We start from the raw sequence: 19,858 nt of genomic DNA, 5'->3' as shown, positions 1-19,858 counted from the left end.
AAGTGTTATGAATATTCGCTCTAGACATCTTGTTCTGGATCCCCAGGTCTTCAGAGGTTCCTGCCATTTTTGGCCTTTAGCGCATCTATACAGTTTGTCAGAAATGCCCACAACTGGGGGATTATGGCTAAGCACTATCTCCCAAGTACAGCAATGTGTTGTTTCTCTTTGGTAACTTATCTGATCCTGGTTCTATACTTATGAAAATGGCTCTTGTTCCATTTGCTCCAAGGGTTTACGGAGTTGATGACTATATGCCATGTGCATACTTGGTTTGGTTGGGTTGGGTTGGGTTCGGTTGAGTAAGGGTTGGGTTGGGTTTGGTTTGATTTATTCTCCTTATACAAGTCTTGGGCTCTGGTTACTCATTTTGATTCTTTTTTTTTCCCCCAAAGAGATTGGCATCTTTAAAGTTTCAGCAGACTGTTAGATTCAGGCATAAAATCAATGGGAAAATGTTGTTTGACATTTAATATGATGTTTCAAAGGATCCAAACATGAAAGTAAAAAGAGACCCCGGGCTTGAAAATAACCCACTAGACTCAAACTTGTTCAGTGTGGTTACCTGATATAAATGGGAAAGAAAAAAAAAGTGGATAAACTTCTATTCTTTATGATTCTTTGTGGAGGTTTTGCTATTTTCCTTTCTGGATCTTAGTTCTAAGTGTCAAGCCTTGTACGTATACATATTAAGTAAACGAGTGAGCAAATGGATGCACCAGGAACCCTGGGCAGTGACTTTGAAGTTTGATCTGAGTCCTTGAGTGCTGTTGCTTTTGCAAATACTTGAAAAATCATTTCAAAAAGTAGGGAAAGTAGAGCACAGGATCCCTTGTATTTAAAGATGCATGCTCAATCTACAAGCTGGATAATTGATCCCATACTTTATCGAAAAAAAAAAGGCACTTAGCTTTCTGCTCAGAGTTTAATTGATCTTCTAGGTGATGCTAAATTATTGTGTGGTGTGTATTTCTGTTCCATAGTAAAGATCAGATCCATGTGAATCTACAAATTTGACAACAGCTATATGAAGTAGCTTGCCTAAAAGGAGTAAGTGCCATAATTTTCTAATTAATTGTGGAACAATGCCAAAGAGTGTTGCTTTACAAATACTAAGTATAGACAGGGCCTTGAAAGGGAGGCTGGGCTGCAAACATTTAGCTCTTTTTAATGATGCTTAGCACCTAGGTTTATGTAAACCTTTGCTACTTCTCTTTATGGCTTTGCGAACCTTTAAATCATTACTGACATTTCTATCTAGTGGTAATACTCCCCTGGAAACAGTGTGCATTTCGGTACCTACTCTGTGCCTTTAAATACTGAAGATTGTCTTCCTTAGTTTCTGAAGCTTGAGTTAGAACCCATGTTGATTTAGTCCGAGGTAGAGAAAAAAGGTTAAGGTAGAAATGATTATTGAAAATATTTTCTCTATGTGAAGTTTATTCCTAAAAAGTTTAAAAGACTTGATTACTTACAAATATGGTCAAAGATAAATATGATAATTTCCAGTTGATTTCAGTCTTATACTTCAAAAGGACTAAGTATGTGTGTTTGTGTGTGTGTGTTTGTGTGCGCACGCGCTCATGTGTGCTCTCACTTTCTACATGAATATATGCATAGGCAGCTTTTATTTCTATTCAGTCAGTGCCACTTTATTCTCCTTAGAATTGGCATCTTAAGACAATAATTAAAATATCCCTGCTAAAAATTTGGTAGCATATACCCCTGAGCGTGTCCTGAGTTGTGGGACAGAGTAGTATAAATGTGTTTAATTTTTATTTGATGCTAAGACTTTGGGTCCCTCTTCCGTCCCTTATTGATAAATAATAACTCATAGTCCACAAGTTCCGTTTGTTACCATCAATAATATCCGGGTAACTTTCCATGTTGGTGGGTGCATGTTAGCTGACTTCTTGCTTTCTAGTCATCATCTGTGTTTTCAGGCTGGTTCATGCCTGAGCTAGCTCACAAGGTAGATTCAGCAAATACTGATTTTTCAACTTCTCTGTGCTAGGAACTGTTGGGGTGCTTGAGATTTATGATTAACCACATGGACGAAGATCCAGCATGGGGATCTTCATGTGTGTTATAGTCAGAAGAGTTGGGCAGTAGTCAGTTATTTTGAATGCAAAAGGGTGCAAATGGGGGAGAGCCAAGGAGAGTATGTTCAGGAACATGGGGATTGGGCACGTTGCAGTTTTCAATAGGGTCTTTAAGGTGTCAGGTTAGACCCCACAGGGAAGGAAACATAAAACTTGACTGAGTGAGGGAAAGGACTATGTGTAGGTGATGGACAGTCCAGTCCAGACAGTACAGTAGAAGTGCTAACTGCACTTTCTGAGAAGTAGCCAGAGGATGGCTGGAGTAGAGAAGATGGCAGAACTGTGGAGAGTGAGTTCTGACTGCAGGACAGATGATACCTAGCATTTTAGGGCATGGCCACACTACTGACACTGAATGGTAGCCATTGCATGGTGCTGACTAGATGGCAGACCCGGGAAGCCTCACCACAAGCAGTATGCTGAGTTGTGCAGGAGTGGAAACAGACAGCATGGCCCGGGAGCTGTCCCTGTCTTTTGCTTGGAGGAGAGGTGTGCAGAAGGCAGGGCTCTATTTGAAAATGAGTTGTTGATGATAAAAAGAAGATGAAGAGTGACTCTGAGTTTATTTTTTATTATTCATTTTTCAAGATAGGGTTTCCCTGTGTAGCCCTGGCCCTCCTAGTACTTGCTGTGTAGGACAGGCTGGAGATCCACCTGCCTCTGCCTCCCCAGCACTAGGGATAAAGGTGTAAGCCACCACTGCCTGACTTGATTTTTTATTTTTCAAGGGTAGTTGTTTGGGTTTGATGGCTCTTTGATTTAGCTTGAACTTTATGGGGGAAACTGAGAATGTGTCTCATCCTATGGTTTAGGTCAGGAGCTCAGCTAGGACTTAGTGAAGGAGAGATGTCCTGTTAGACATGAAGTACATTTTCAGGGAGGCTGTGTGGTGTTGAAACCTCCTTTATGCTGTGTTATGCTATCATTAGTGAGGTCAGTCAGATGACACAGTTAGAGCCATAGCTTTATACCTATTAGTGACTTTTTGCAGTTTCAGCTCCTAAGGTGTCTGCCATCATTGGGTGAAAAGGAGTGTGCATTGTGTGTGTGTTCATGTGTGTGAAGATATATGTGTGCATAGGCCCTCGTGCAAGCTTGTGAAGGTGTATGTGGTAGGCAGTGGGCAACCTCAGGAATCCTGTCTACCTCCTATTGTGGTGAACATTATTTGGGGGATTCTTCCCCACCTTAAATCATTTAGCTCCCAAATAAAAGACATAAAACCTTTATAATAAGCCTTAAAAGCACTAGAGGGGGGGGCAGATGTCAACCCTCTATGCTATTTTTTCTATTTTCTTGTCAATAACCCCAAGATATAACTTGTCATGTTCCGCCTGGGCCACTCCAACTCCCCAACTGGCAGTCCTCATGGTATTGCTTTTCCTATCCACCTACTCTATGGCATCTTCCTCCTTCCTCCTCTCTCCTCTTGCTCATCCTGGTCTCTGCCTTAGACCCCAAGCCTGGCAACTGAAACCCACCTACCTCTCTTCTGCTCAGCTACAGGCTGTTAGGATCTTTATTTAACCAATAGTTTAAATTAAGGAGCAAGGTTACATAGCATCACTTGGAGTAAGTCAGGATTTTTTAGTCCCTGAGGATCTCTAGATCTTGGGAGCCAGTATTTAGCATTACAGTACATAGCAACAGACCAAACCTTAACAATCTCCTTGGAGACAAGACAGAAAGAGTGGTTCAGTGGCCTGAAACTTGAATTGGGCTTAGACCAACTGCCAGGTGGCTCCAGTGATCCACCTGTTTTTGCCTGCCCAGCACGAAGATTGTAAGAATGTACCACTGTGCATGGCATTTTTATGTGGGTTTTGTAGATACAACTGGACAGGTCTTCTTGCTTACAGATCGAACACTTTCTAAATGAGCCATTCCTCCAGCTTTAGAGAATGCATGTTTTTAGGATTAGAAATACCTCCACAAAGGAATTTCATAAAACACATTCTTGTCAGTATGCACAAGTTTTCATTTTTATTCAGCTTCCTTCAAGTTGGCTATCCTCAATCTTTAAAAGTTGCACAGGTTGATAGAAGAAACGCTGGGTATGGATATGATCTATAAATATTTCTAATAAATGCAGTCTTTACTCAGACCTGTCATGGCCTCTGGTCTCAGAGATTGTGTTCAGATCCTGGACACCAGATAATTTGCTCCCGTCTGTGCAGGCTCCCCTACCATGGGCACAGCGGCACCATAGGCCATGTTTAGCAGGACAAAGTAATTGCCTAAGGACTTAGCTTTCTCCAGGAGCATGTAACATACTCAGCATTGTTCAAGCTGCTAATTAAAGACTAAGGGGGAGACAGCCAAGTAGCAGTTTTAAAGTACATCTCCTGTAAAGGGGGAAATTTTAAATTATGCCATTATATCATCCTCAGAAAGAACAGTACCTTCCGACATGTGGACAAATTTTAGTAGAGAGTGTTACATTAAAATACTTGGCACAGCCAAAGTGGAGTGCCCAGTGAGTTCAGTTTTCTTTAAAAGTTATACAAGGTTGATTGAGGAGACTTTTCCTAGTTAATGAAACAAATACTTAACATCTCTCAGCTCTGAGGAAGATAGTAGATGAGGGTCTGGGAGACAAAGTTGCATGATGTATGGCTTTTTTTCTCTCAGGATCTAGTGGCATTGATGGTGGGCAGTTCATCTATGGGAGATGGTAGCATGCTGTCACATGAGCTATGTAAAAGTGTTTGGGGGACAGTGAGTACAGTTGACTCGGCTGGAATTCAGGTCAAGGCTGGTATTGTGGCACAGGAAGCTCTGCTGCTGGCTGTGAAGGGCAGACAGGATACCTCAAGTGAGACTCCAGAGGGAAGGCTGAGTGATGCGCACATGTTGACTAGTGGCTGGATCTTGCACAGTCACTCACTGTGGATGTAAGTTTACAGGAACTGTATGGGAATGTCACAGGGGGACTTAGGGACACTCCTATGTCCTACTGGGATATCAGACTCGAGCTTCGTTTGAGAGCAGTAGCAATCTTGGAGGAATTTAAACAGAAGGAATTACTTGCTTGCATTTTTTAAAAATCACTCTACCTAAGGTAGAGAGAGTTCATCTAACTGATTCTTGGGCCAAATATAATCCATTGCTTGCTTCTTTTCACAAATGAAGTTTTTTGTTTGTTTGTTTGTTTGTTTGTTGACATAGTCTTTCATTTGGGACTTGAGGTTGGTTTTCACCCCCTTTCTCACACTTTTATGCTATAACTATAGGGTAGAGTGCCTGTAGCAGGGAATGTAGCATCCCTAGCCTCAACTGTTTATTTGGAGAAAATTTGTTACCCTTTGACTTTTTTTTTTAAAGATTTATTTATTGAATGTATTTGAGTACAGTGTCGATCTCTTCAGACACACCAGAAGAGGGTATTGACCCCATTACAGATGGTTGTGAACCAACATGTGGTTGCTGGGAATTGAACTCAGGACCTCTGGAAGAGCAATCGGTGCTCTTAACCTCTGAGCCATCTCTCCAGCTCCCCCCCCCTTTTTTTAAAGAAAGTTTTGCTAACCCTTGACCTAAGTTTGATGTTAATGCAGGGACATTTCTGAGGAAGCTATGGCTAAAATGAAAGTCCCAAACCCAATTATTCAGGAGAGAGACTTTGAAGGACTTAGTGAGTAATGGTACAAGAAATGCAAGGGAGAGGAGGGGTTGGAAATGACACATTAGTTCTAGGAGGAGTGACCAGGGAAATCGAAAGGTCACAAGGGACATTTAAGCTAGATGCCCAGCAAAGTGGGAGGTGTTTGAGCCTGTAATTAAGTGGGGCAGGTGTTGAAGAGTTAGACTTTAGGTCTTATTAGTGCATAAAACCCAGCCCGCAAGTACTGCATTGCTTTTCTAATTCCCCTTGTGTGCTCCAGAAAGGAATCTGTCTCTGCCAGTTTTAATCTTGATGATTTAAGTCTCTGCTTCACAGGCTTTAGGAAGCCATCCTTGTATGTGGTACATTTGTCAGTTTTCCATTGCTGTAACAAAATAAGTAAAACCAACAGCAACTGAAATGTTTTCTATCTGTCCTTCCTTCCTTCCTTCCTTCCTTCCTTCCTTCCTTCCTTCCTTCCTTCCTTCCTCCTTCCTTTCCTTCCTTTCTTTTGTTTTTTTTGCTCATGAGTTGAGAGGTTCCAGTCCATGGTCACCAACAGGATAGAAGTGGTGAAGCAGAACATCAGGTGGAAGGACATAAGGACATAAGGACATGGAGAAAGCAGCTTACCTAGTGCCAGACAGGAAACAGAAAGGAAAGGCTCAAGGCGAACCAGATTTTTCCCCGTAACCTACTTAAACCTGGTTCTACCTCCGTTTCCCTCACCTCCCAATAATGTCATATTGATCCAGTGATTTATTAGAGCATCCATCATTTAAACATCCCAAAGATCTCCCTCTGAACATTATATTGTACACAAAGCATTTAGCACATGAGCCTTTAGGTAAGTTTCATACCTAAACTTTAATATGGTACATTATGTAATCTGGTCCAGGTCTACACAAAACCCTTCGTGTAGAATCATTGGAAGCTCCTTAATGGCTAGATGGTTGTCTTTTCAAACAAATACTTATTTCTTGGCCTAGAATATTAGTCTAAGGTTAAGTACAGTCTCTCATACATTTTTATGTGATTCTAGGGTCTATCATACATTCAATTCAATGTACTAGTCTTCATTTTGTAGTTACAAAACGGGATTCTTGAGTGGAGGGAAACAAACATCTTCAAAAATCTTTATTTGATTTGTACAACAAAAACTTGTCTAACCCAATATATACTATCCCAAGCAATAAAATACATTACTCTTACCCTTTCTTGGTTCCTAAGACTATAAAGCATAATATTATAGAAGGATTGTAAGTATTTTAGTCCAATTCCATGATTCTTAGAGAAAGGCTGTGGGTTGCCCATCTCACATGTCTGACCTGATCCCTCTGAAGGACATAAGCTACATTGTTTTAATGTAAATTTTCCATTCTTGGAGCAGCTCATCAGCTTGGCCCTGGCTGGTGCTGAGTTTGAAGATTGTATCTTCCCCTTCTTGTTACCAGACTTTTATTGCAGATGCTCCGCTTTAATGGGGTCAAAATTAGGGAAGAATGTTTCACCCTTAGTCCATTCTCTTATCTCATATGACATGCTGCTATCTGCATTCTTGAAATGTGACATGGAAAATTAAGGAACATGGAGTTTCTGGCAGTTTCCCATTTTCATCATTACATGAGCTGAAAGCATCAATTTTCATTTCATGCTTTGAATTGCTTGTAATAGGGGTTTTCAGTGAGTTTTTGGTAGGCAGATGAGAAAGAGCTCTGGGGCTGTTCAGGAAAGAAGAGAATAGCTCTGGAGCCCATCAAGAGCCTCATGCTTCTGGAGAAGAGGATTCTAGATTCATTCCTTACCCCACCCTGAAAGAGAACTGGTCTTGCCATGCACTGTAGAAGCTAATTGTTTCTCGTGAGTTTTCTTGTGTTCCACATGATGCAAAGACCTGGTTGGAACAGTTTATTTTCTGCAGACAGCATGAGAGAAGCAAGGTGCTGAGCACAGTGGTATCTCATTTTGATATGTGTAGTGATCTCAAAGACTCCTGACCTTAGAGCAGAGACTCTCCCATCAGTGGGTTACTCCAAGACAGTAGGCACAGTTGGTTTATACTTGAGGTTTGACTTCATTCATGGTCAGGAAGCCCTGATCATGGGAGGTTGCGAGACGCTTTCTCCAAGGCAGCTTTTGTGACTTCCAAGCTATATGGAAAACCTGTGTCTCTTACTCCAGACGCCTCCTGTGTTGTGTTTGAGTTTTCCAGAATGCAGAATGAAGGTGTTGGAGTGAACTGTTGTGCTTGCCAACCAGCAAGAGGTGTTAAAAAAAAAATCTGTTATGTTTCTCGCCGGCTTGAAAATATGTATATTCTAACATTTTGTCATTAAGAAAACTTATGTTAGTTCGAGATGGCTTTAATCTAGGTGAGTTTAAAGTGTGTGTGTGTGTGTGTGTGTGTGTGTGTGTGTGTGTGTACACTCACATATTTGCGAATGTGTGTGCTTGTGTACCTGTTTCTGAGAGATGTTAGGGTGTTTGTTTGTTAAAGACTTCAATTTTTTGAAGTGAAGTTAATTCACTTAAAATCAGGAATGTTGTGCTGAGTTTTGGCAGTCACACACAATTTTGGACCTGTCAGTCATTCAAGGAGAACGCTGAAGTCTCCCTAAGAATTTCTTCATCCCCATCCCTTTGTAGTCGGTCTCCGTCCATCCCCAAGCACCCACATTTATTTTGTGTTAATCAGTATTTTTTTTTTACTTATCTCAAATGCCGTATAAATGAAATCATTTAGTATTCAGCTTATGAATTCAGACTTTTGTAAATGGAGTTACGTCTCATCCCTGTTGTTGCTTGCATTATTAGTTCCTTTTGTATTGCTGCATATTGTTCCATTTTATGAATGTACCACAGTACTTACCTGTTTACCTCTTGAGGGACTATTGAATTGCTTTGACTCAGAGATTATGAATAATGTCATTAAGGAGGCTCCTAGAGAAAGCAAGCGAATAGCCTTAGAGTTTCTGGGCAAAAAACCACATGAATACTCAAGGGTTTTGTCAAATCAGGTTTTCACTTTGGGTAAATACAGAGGAGTGGGGTCTCTGGGTCGGTTGGTAAGTTCATGGTTAGTGATATGAAGAACTTACCTACTTCTACAGTGCTTGAACATAGTGCATCCTCACTGTAGTAGGCAATGTAAGGTTCTCAATTGTGTTATGTCTTCCCTAGCATTTGGGTTTGTTGTTTCTGTTTATTTTGAGACCGGATCTCACTGTGTAGCCCTGGGTGGTCTGGAACTCCTAGAAATCCACCTGCCTCTGCCTCCTAGGTGCTGCTATTAAAGTCATACACCATTATTTTCTAGGACTTGGTACAGGTTGAACATCCTCCTCAGTAATCCCAATGCTGAACTCTAGTGGGTTTTTGGTGTCCTGATGTAATTGCACTGTCTTTCTGAGTGTGCCTTTCAGAAGAGAGATGCACACTGGGTAAAGGCTGTAACAGGTACTTCAAAATCCAAAGGACTGGGGATGTTGAAACAGTCTTGTCTCAAATATTTCAAATAAAGAATCTCAGGCTATATTGTCAAATATTTTCTTAGTCTTTCAAAAATGTTTATAGGTATGTGTGTCTATGGTTTATAATATTTATTAATTTGTGTGTGTGTGTCTTTGTGTGTGCACAGACAACTTGACAGTACCCGATGGAGGACAGAGTACAATGTGCAGGCTTAGGTTCTCTCCGTGCACTATGTGAGCTCTGGGGTTGAACGCAGGCTGGTACTCCTGGCAGCGAGTATCTTTACATTTTGAGACATCTGATAGTTCTTTAGTCATTCTAATGCTGTTGTAGTAAGTTGTCCTGTTTTTCAGACAATTACAGATGCTAAACATGTCTACATGTGCTTATTTGCCACCTGTATATCTTGTTTGATGAACTGTGCGTATAAATTCTTTATCCATTTAAAAAATCACGTTGTTTATAATCAAGAATTTTAAGGGAATACACAAGCTGTCAGTCAATCTTACTCATTAGTTTGTCTGATTTTTAACATATCAAGATGGAGGCTGGAGCAATAGCTCACTGGTTATGAGTGCATGTCACACAGTTCACAACAGTCTGTAACTCCAGCTTCAGGCTGTCTTGTACCTTCTTCTGGCCTCTATGGGGATCCATATGCACTTGCAGACATCACCCAGACATGCATAGAGATAAATAAATATCATGATGGATTCCCCACTTTCTTCTTTCTTGCTTTTTTGCTTGCCTGCCTGCCTGCCTGCCTTCCTTCCTTCCTTCCTTCCTTCCTTCCTTCCTTCCTTCCTTCCTTCCTTCCTTCCTTCCTTCCTTCCTTCCTTCCTTTCCTTTTTTTTGCTAGGAGTTGGCCAAACCTGGGCTTACTCTGTCTCTGTCTGTAAAGATGGTTTAGCCCACCATTTCACCTCTTTGAGTCTGTCCCTTCATTTGTACGATAGTCTGAGTGCCTAATTGCTAGTTGATGTTAAACAGAGTGCCATGCATTGACCCTCACACAGAATGTTTACTTAGTGAGCAAGTCGGGGAGTATTACTGACTTCTGTAAACTCTTTGTTAGCTTGTCTGCCTTCCTTATGACAGGTCCCTCCAGGGAGGTCCTTGTTGGGTTTTGCTTATTACTGCTGATGTTGACCTAAGTAGGAACCTAAGTCTTGGGAGTGTTTTACACTTCCACTTATCTTAGTGCTGGAGTGATTGATAGCTTTTAGTTAACAAATTCAGATTTAATTTTAGGGATCCTAACTGCAAGATTTGGGGAGGTGATGTTTGCGTAGCCCTCCTCTCTCCTTAGTGCTTTTCTGAAGAGCAAAACCATAGCCTACAACTGGCTTGTAGGCGTCCCTTTGCTTAGATAAAGTGTCTACCTGTAATGTAACTGTGGAGAGGCCAGTGACTTCTCAGCTGTGCTGAATGCCACGTCTTGACCAGATCTCCCAAGTTGTGGTCCATATTTTCCTGGCTATTTTTAGGGGGGATGAGGGTGGGTTCACTGTGACTGGTTTAGCTCTCTTGCAGCAGCAGTAAGGCCATCAGGGTTCCTATAACCTGACCTCATTTTTAAGAAATTGCTGACTTTGGCAGGGTCCTGTCAGAGCCTCACCAATTCCAGCGTTGGCCTACTGAAAAGCATTGTTTCAGCTGGTCTCAGCTGAGTCAGCTCTAAGTCAGAACTAGGTCAGAATAGCTCATTTTGTAGGCTGAGCAATGCTTCTAACCAACCTTCCACAGGGAGGAAGAAAGTTAACTTTAAGCCAGCTTCCTTCCTTGCTGGCTTTCAGAAAGTGGCTTTTTGAGATCCATGGGTAAGGAAGGGAGGGAGGGATAGGGAATGTCAAGGGGTTTGGGGATGTTTTAATTATTATGTTATTTGAACTTTACACTACCATTGCTGTGGAAATATCTCCAAATTGAACTGCCTTTCATTCTCTGGTGGTCCACTTTTAGAAGCCAGGAGAAACTGTAATCTCACCTTAAAGGAGAAGGAACTAGTGATGTTTTCATGGTGTACAGGGTTGGAGAGACCTCCTATTGTGAATGCATCTTAAATTCCTTTCCTTAAAATATTGCTGAGAACATTTTTCAGTAGCTCACTTTTAGAGTAACCTTGTCTTGCAAGAACCCTGAGTAGCCCCAGGCATGCTGTTGCAAGATGTTTCTTGAACTCTACTTGCTGCCTGTTGCCAGTGTTGCTACTTCATTTCTGTTATGTTTGTTGTTTGTCTAGCTGTTTGAAAACCTTACAGTCAACATACATTAATATGTCATTAGCAAGAAGAACCACTGTTAAAAGGAAGCTTAATGAAGCAATTTCTCTTAGAGGTCAGGCAAACACAAATATTAATTTGCAATACAACAAATATTATTTGCAATACAACTTTATTCCCACTGTCACAATGCTTCATATAGTGACTGCACTCTAAGAAATATCTGGTTGCTGAGACTAATGCTGTCCTAAATTAGGAGAAATTTCAAACTCCCTTCTGAGATAGTTAAAAAAGCATGACTCAGAGAATAGCAGGAGTCTGGAAAAAGAAAGTGCTTAGCGTCTGTACTTACAGTATCCAGGGTTAGGAAGTCCTCAGCCACATGTAACTAACTGTTCGGGCATTTCGGGTATAGATCATGTGAATTGAGATCTGCTGACGGGTTAAGATGCTGTGTACATTGGAAAGATTCACTGGGGCAAATGAAGGGGACCATCTCACTAGTCTTCGTCCTTAGACTGATTTGGCATTATAGTAGTTTGAATATGCTGAGCTAGAATAAACTAAGTGTTCAATTAATTTTATTTGTTCAGCTTGAGTTCTTTCTTTTTTAAAGATCTTTTTAAATTATGTGGATGAGTATGAACATGGATATGTACATGTGAATGCGGAGTTGGAGTTACAGTCAGTTGTAAACATGGAACACAACCCAAGTCTTCTGCCACTCTTAACCACTGAGCCTCCTCTCTGGCCTCTTGAATTGTTTTTGTGTTTTAAAGTTTTATATATGTCCACATTATATCGGTATAAGAGAAAGGTATATTACTAGTGTGATAATGGCACTCATAACTTCAAAAAATTAAGACGTCAGTCATGTGCTATACCAGTATTCATTTGCTGGCTGAAAGGTTTTCCAAACCTCTAAGCAAACTTTCAGAGATGATAGTGTGCTTGCCATGGATGTCTGTGCTCATGATGGCCTTGGTATGAAGTTCAAGTGAGAGAAATGAGGTGACAAGGTCAGAATGCATGGGGGAATCCCAGCAATTGCCTTGGAAAAGCTTGCTCTCTTAAGCAGTTGTATTTGACCTGGATTTCATGCCCTGGTACTCTCCTCCATCCACCTTCTGAGCCTGCCTTTGGTGTTACATGCCTAATAGCAATTCTAAGGGCTCTCACCTGCAATAAGTGCTTTTGTGGTATGCTTACAGACACCCACTCCACTCAGCTCCCACGAACTCTGAGGGAGGTTTCTGTATATTGTTACTCACTGTGATACTTGGGTCAGCCCATTAAGAGAAGAATTAACCCAGGTCTGAACCTCTTCTCTATGCTATGCATGCTGTTCCCTCTTTCTACCCCCACATCTACCATGTAGGCTGATAAATGACCTGGACAGGACCTTCATTCTTTGTCTACAGAGAGTGTGCTCTCTTACTGAATACATCACTGTGTATGGTGTACCTTCTAGGATTAGCAATATTAGCAATAGAAAAGCCAAACCAATTCCTGCTAAACTTGATTTAGGGGGCAGATAGTCTAGAAGAGCCTGTCGTATAGTTGTATATTTTAAGACACTCAATTGCGATGAATAGTCAACCTACAGAGAGCTTGGAAGTTAGGGAGGCCAAACCATTTATTTAGCAATCATCACTATACTGTTGACTCCACGGGGGTAAAGGCAGTGTTTGTGTACTGAGGTACTCATGATGCACCTTCCTTCAGTCAGTATTTCCTAAACAGCTGCCATCTTCCAGAAACTCTCTTACATTCTCAACAAATTGATGAGTGAGAGACTGTTGTTCTCTTGAGTTTTAAATATTAAAAAAAAAGAGGAGAAAATAGAGTCCAACAGCATGGAGGGTGTCAGTGGGAGATGATACTACCAAGAAGGTGACCTAGGTGGATTGGAGCAAGTTTGTTTTTGTTCTGGAAATCAGAGTGTCCATGCATCATCCCCAGTTCAGTGAACAGCAGTGCAAAGAAAAAGAAGCAGAAGCCTGCCAGACTCCTTTGATGGGCAGTGTGGCTGGGCAGAGTGGGACAAGGAGAAAGGAAGATAAAGTTGCAGACTAGGGAATCTAATCACATAGGAGCTTCAGAGACTTTGTTTGCTTTTTTGTTTTTGTGGGTTCCTCTTTTTTTGTTTGTTTGTTTGTTTGTTTGTTTCTTTATATAGGCTTTCTCTATGTAGCCCAGGCTGTCCTAGAACTCTCATGTAGACCAGGCTGGCCTTGAACTCAGAGATCTACCTGCCTTTGCCTCCTGATTTCCGGGATTAAATGTATGCGCCACCAACCCAGCAGTTTGAGCTTCTTTGATACAGGATTTTGAGTACAGATCTTCTGTAGTCTGGCTTACTTCTCGAAAAAGTTGATACTATGCAGTCAGATTTTAGATTGCTGATGTGTAGCTCTGTAAGCTTTAATGATCATGCAGGATCCTCGAGCCATCATCCCGCCAAGATGCTGAGTCCTTGCATTGAGAGACTCCCTTGTGACTTAGCGTTTCAGAGGACAACTCGAGAGGCCCCAACTGACAGACTGTAGAAAGGCAGCTTAAGTGTTGAAGAACAGTGTGTAGGTTCATACAACTGTCAGTTGTGGGGGAGCAAGCAGCTCTGGGTCTGAGCTCAAGGTAAAGTCTGATGGGCTGTGTAGAAGAAAAGATGGCATGATTTTACCCTTTACTCTAAAGAAGGGTAGAGATCTCATTTACTGATTTGGAGCAGATTGTAAAGCATAAATATTTAATAGATATCGAGGTAGCATTGAAGTGTACGAATTCAGTCTGTATATGCTTTGTAGGAGAAAAAGGTGGAAAGAAAATTAGTGACGTTTTAGTGCTTCCTTTAAGATTCTGAGGTGCTTGATTTTACCTTATGCATGGTGCGGGGTCTTAGTTCACTTTGCTATTTTTTCTTTGGTAGTAAGATCCCTTTTTTTCCTAGGTAGACACATCTACAGAACTGAGTACAACTGTAATCATCCTACAGCAGAGTGCTTGACTTAAGAAAGTGACTTGGGATAGGGAGACATAGCTCATAAGGAGTCTTTTTATTCCACCAAAGTTGAATTTTAGGAAGCATCTCTGGTGTTTAACTTTGAGTCACTTGCTCACTTCTGGTACTGGTAACTGACAGTGCTCGTGAGGCGTAAAGAGAACATGAGAGAATGTTAATATCAAACTGGTTAAATGCTAGTTGATGGGGAAAGGATATAGTTGCTTTGTATACTTGAATCCCCAATTAAATCTAGAATACATTGTGGAAAGCTTGTCTGAGAATAGCTGTCGGTTGTTCTCTCTGCTGTTCAGTGATACAGACTTCTTCATTCTAGATGCTTCTCTATTTGTTTGGGGAGTTTCATCAACAAACTTTTGTTTTCTTTTAGAAGAATTTACCCAATAGTAGATTCAAACTTACTCTTAGGACAGACCTGTAAACAGGAAAAAAAAGGATTTGCATTGAGGAAGCTGGTAGTCTTTTTGAAACAGTGTCTCACTATGTAACTTTGGCTAGCTTAGAACTCTCTGTGTAGAGCAGGTTGGCTTCAAACTTATAGAGATCCTTCCTGTCTCTGCCTCCTGAGTGCAGGAATTACAGGCTTGTGCCACCACTTCTGGTTGCTAGTCATCAGAACATATGTGATCATTATAGTTTTCTAATGAAAAATACATTGATTAATAAAGACAGAATATAAGTGATTTCATCAGGTTTTATTAGCCATTCTTTTTCCTTTTTACAGTGCTGGGAATGATACTCATGGCTTTCCAAATACTTTGATCTTAAACTACACCCATTCTTCTTTCCTTTCCTTTTTAACTGAAATATTTAAAATATAATATTTTATCCTTGAGAATTTCATACGCTGTATTTTGATTGTAGTCATCTCCTCTCCCAACCCCTTCCAGATCTGCCTCTGCCTCACCACCTGCCCAACTCTGTGTTCTCTCTCTAGCTTTATGTCTGCTTAGCATATATTAAATCAGTTCTGTGGTGGCCTGGGTGTAGTTCCTACTGTGGAGTGTGACCCTTTCATCAGAGGTCACACATCAAAGAAAACTGACTGCCTTTCCCAGTAGCTATCAAATGCCAGTAGCTCCTCAGTAGGGGGCAGGGGGACATGCCTGCCTCCCCCATTTGTTGGAGATTTGTTTGGCTTGGGTTTGTGCAGGTTTTGTGTATACTGTCACAGTTACTGTGAGTTCTTATGTGCATATGTCCTGTTGTATACAAACAAACAAAAAAATAAAACAACAAAAACCCAAACCAAAAAGAAAACAAGAAGGAAAAAAAAACCCTCATTATTTTCTTGTAATAATACATTGCTCCTGGCCCTTAAACTATTTCCCCTTTCTACTAAGATCTCTGATCCTTGAGGGAGAGGGGTGTGATACGGTTGTCCCATTTGGACTGAGCACTCTGAAGTTTCTTATTCTCTGTGCATTGACCAGTTGTAGTTTTTGTGGTAATTCCTCTCCTGTGTAAGAAGATTCTCTAGCCAGGGTTGAGAGACACATTGATCTTTGTTTGGGTATAGCAATATGTCATCTGGAGTCATTTTAATACTGTTTCTTTAGCACAATAGTAATAGTAGGTTTTCTCCTAGGCACTGTGACCTCACTTGCCAGATTCCTGACCTCACTAACAGTGCTAGGCTTGTGGATTGGGCCTTAGAACCAATAAGAAAGTGGCTGGTTATCTTCATACTATGTATGCTATTATGACACGATCGGGCATGTCTTGCCAGAGAGGTTATGTAGCTCCCAGGGTTCACAGCCGGGTAAGACTGATGAGTAATGTTCTTCTGAATGGTAGATCCTTCCAAGGAAACAGCATGCCTAGCACCTTCCAGGACTGTGAAAGGCAGCCAGCTTTCTTAGTCTTTCTTATTCTTCAGTACGGTTTTGTTGTTCTTCTTTTGTTAAAATTTTAGTGAAAAAATACGCGTCATTGTCCTTTCCTCCTTGTTTCCATGCCCTTGTCCCTGCTTCCTCTCAAATTTGTCTTTTCCTTTCCTTTCCTTATCATTAATATTTGTTAATATTGTCTACGTTAGGGTTAGGATTGCTGTGATTAACCACCACACATGGCCAGAATAGCTTGGGGAGGAAAGGATTTATTGAGATAGGAACTCAAACAGGGCCAGAACTTGAAGTCAGAAGCTGAGGCAGAGGGCATGGAGGAGTGGTACTGCTTACTGGCTGGCTAGCTCAGCCTGCTTTCTTATAGAACCCAGGACTACCAGCCCAGTGATAGCCCCACCCACCATGAGCTGGCTCTTTCCCTATCAATCACTAATTAAGGAGGTGTCCTACAATCTTACCTGAAGTCCAATATTATGAAGGCACTTTCTTTATTGAAGGTCTTTTCTCTAAGATGAGTTTAGCTTGTGTTAAATTAACATAAAACTGTCTAGCCGTCTATTTAGTGTTACTTATATGTATGTTTCAAAGGCTGACCACTTGGTATTAGCTAACCAATTAGGGGACTCATCCCTGAGGAATACACATTCTCCCTCGCTCAAGAGTCATTAATTGCTTTAGGTCTTCATATAGGAGTGGGCCCCAAGAGAATTTCCCCATTTAATTTGGGTTGTTATCTGAAGTTGGAATTATTCAAGTTTTGTTTACTAAACTCAAAGGTGTGGTGTGTTCAGCAATAGGATCTTACCATCAACTTCTGGAGGGTAACCAAAATCACCGATAATAACTTGTAACATAGATCTATGGGACCCTATTGGCCAATGATTCAAAAAGAATTAACCCATTCTTATTCTGGGATTTTTATTTGGTAGCCAGTGATTACAGGGTATGTGTATGTACATATATAAGTACATACATACATACATACATACATACATATATTATCTTATCCTGTAATATTTCCATGTGGCTTTATCAAAAGGAATTTACTGTTAGTTATTGCTCCCCATATTCCCTCCTATCCTCTTCCACTTGATACCTTGTATTCCATTTTTCTCTCTACCATTATATTCTGTCTCCCCTTTCATGAAAGACTCCCTCCTTTCACATAGCCCTTTACTAGTTTCCTAATCTGAGTGGACATTCCAAATGAAACACACCTATCTAAAGCTTAAAAGGCAATATGTATGTTTGAGAGGAAGCACAGTACATGGTTTGTCTTTCTTCATCTGAGTTTTCTCACTTAAGATGATGTCTTCCAGATCTGTCCATTAGCCTACAAATTACATTTTTCCTAAGTTGAGCATTATTCCATTGTATAAGTATAACACATTTTCATTATCCGTTCATCAGTCTGTGATGGCTATTTCTGGTTGTCAACTTGACTAAATCTGGAATGAACTGCAATCCAGAAATAGAGGGCATACCTGTGATCCAGATCTTGAGGCTGGAAGACACAGGCTTCTGACCTGCATCTTGACAGGTATATCTTGAGGTATAGTGGCCATAAAAAGCGTAGGCCCAGGCAATGTAGTACACACCTTAAATCTCAGAAGATTGAGGCAAGCATATCTCTAAATTCAAGATCAGCCTGGGATAAAGCAAGCTCCAGATCCAGGCATGGTGGTACACCTTTAATCTGGGCCATACCTTCTGCTGGAGGCCTACATGAGGACAACATTTAATTGAGGCTGGTTTACAGATTCAGAGGTTCAGTCTGTGATCATCAAGGCAGGAGCATGGCAGTGTCCAGGCAGGCCTGGTGCAAGAGGAGCTGAGAAGACTGCCTTCCAGGCAGCTAAGTCTGGGGTCTTAAAGTCCATGCCTATAGTAACACACCCACACCAACAAAGCTACACCTACTCCAACAAGGTCTCCCCTCCAACTAGTGCTACTCCCTGGACCAAGCGTACTCAAACCACCACACACTCTATGTTTTATGTCATATGTATAGGCTATTTGCATCTAAGAAAGATGAGTAACAGCCACAGTTACTGTGCTGACCTGAACTATATGTATAGTTCAGAGTGTCTCCATTTCACTCTGTGATATAGTTGGAGATTCCATGATCATAACTCAGCCAAAGCCCTTGGAAACATGCTGTCATTTTCTGGGTTAGTGACGTCTTTACAAATCAGACTTCATTCATTTTTCTCATCTGTTTATAGTGTCTGTAGATTCAGAACTGAATGTTTTGACTGTCAGATCCTTTTTGCAAAGCAAGGTTTATGAGATGGTGTCTAATAGCAGGTAGTGAGTTCTCTCCCACTCACCATAGCAGGTACAAAGTTCACATGTCTGTCTGTCTGGGGCTCAACGGTCCAACCACTAGGCAACAGAGGTGCTGTGGTACCTTAGCAGAAGCTCTGCTAGAGGGTCCCACCTGATGTCTTCATCACCTCAGTGCCATTGTAATACTGGCTTTTGTTAAGTGTTTGTTATTTCATCTGGAAAATTCCTGTTATCCTCATAGAATCTGACACTCTGACTCCAGGACTCACACAGTAGTGGGGCTGGGCAGTACTTCAAGGCTGTTACCTTATGGCCAATTACATTAACCCAGCTGTCCAGTCTCATTTTTGCCATGGGAGGTTCAGTGCCAAGTGTGTCTTCTCTTTTGTAGACTCTCAGAATGCAGCAGATTTTAGAGAGCTTGCAGAGGGCATCTGTTCTTATTTAGAGACTCTTGGACCAGGGAGACTTAACTGTCCCTTGTGACCAAGTTTTCATACAGGGTTATTTATGCTCAATAGCATTTGGCATCCATCTTTTCCCTTTCAGGTGCTGGATCAGTGTTGTAAGTGGGATTTGGAACCTGCAAAAAATGCTTCCCTGCATCTTCTTTATCCTGACTCTTAAGAGCTGGTTGAAAATCCCCTCTCCCACCTCCTCTTCCTCTTCTTCCTCCTCTTCCTCTTTCTCTCCATCCTCCTCTTTCTCCTCCTCTTCTTCCTTCTCCAATAAGAATGCTGATAAGATGGCCTCCTTCTAATTTTATCAAATACAGTATGTCCAGAAACAAAACAGAACCATGTTTCTGCATGTGATTCCTGGCAGAAATGATGCTACTTCATCTCAGGATAAAACTGTGAATTTTTAGTAAGCAACAAAATATGACTACTTAAGGAAAGCAAAAGAGATGATGTATAGCCTATGTGCCAGAGTTGCTTTGGTCTCTGTGCTTTGAGGACATTGCTAGTGATTTGTAAGAGCTCAGGCTCCTGACTACAGGCAGAACCCTCCCTCAGTTTGAAGGGTAGCTGAGTAGAGAGGCAAGGTGTGGTGGGGGGGGCACTTTTGCCTTCCCAGGAGCATCTCATTATCATATTTATTCATTCACAAGCCAAGTATGTGCATGTGTGAGAATGTGTGAGATTGAGGCAGATACACTGAGATGTGTGTGATGCATCCATCACTCACAAGAAGGAATGCAGGGGGAAATAACACCCTAAAAGAGGAGTCCAGAGGAAGACTGAGCTGGGAGACACAAATCTCCCCACATCAGTACTGACCTCATCTACACTGCCAATCCT

The 19,858-nt window shown here is 41.3% G+C and overlaps 1 protein-coding gene and 1 non-coding gene across 8 annotated transcripts in view; one reads left to right on the top strand and one right to left on the bottom strand.

Moving 5' to 3' along the window:
• Positions 1–19,858, top strand: part of Magi1 (membrane associated guanylate kinase, WW and PDZ domain containing 1) — a 609,927-nt gene that overhangs the window by 381,586 nt on the left and 208,483 nt on the right. The window lies entirely within an intron of this gene.
• LOC114625749 lies at positions 18,287–18,428 on the bottom strand. Its single transcript, XR_003712123.1, has one exon. It is a non-coding gene; the product is annotated as a small nucleolar RNA SNORA44 (small nucleolar RNA).

This window comes from Grammomys surdaster, unplaced genomic scaffold (assembly GCF_004785775.1).
Source record: "Grammomys surdaster isolate TR1022 unplaced genomic scaffold, NIH_TR_1.0 220, whole genome shotgun sequence".
Classification (NCBI taxonomy): Eukaryota; Metazoa; Chordata; class Mammalia; order Rodentia; family Muridae; genus Grammomys; species Grammomys surdaster.
This window is presented reverse-complemented; position numbering and strand designations above follow the sequence as displayed.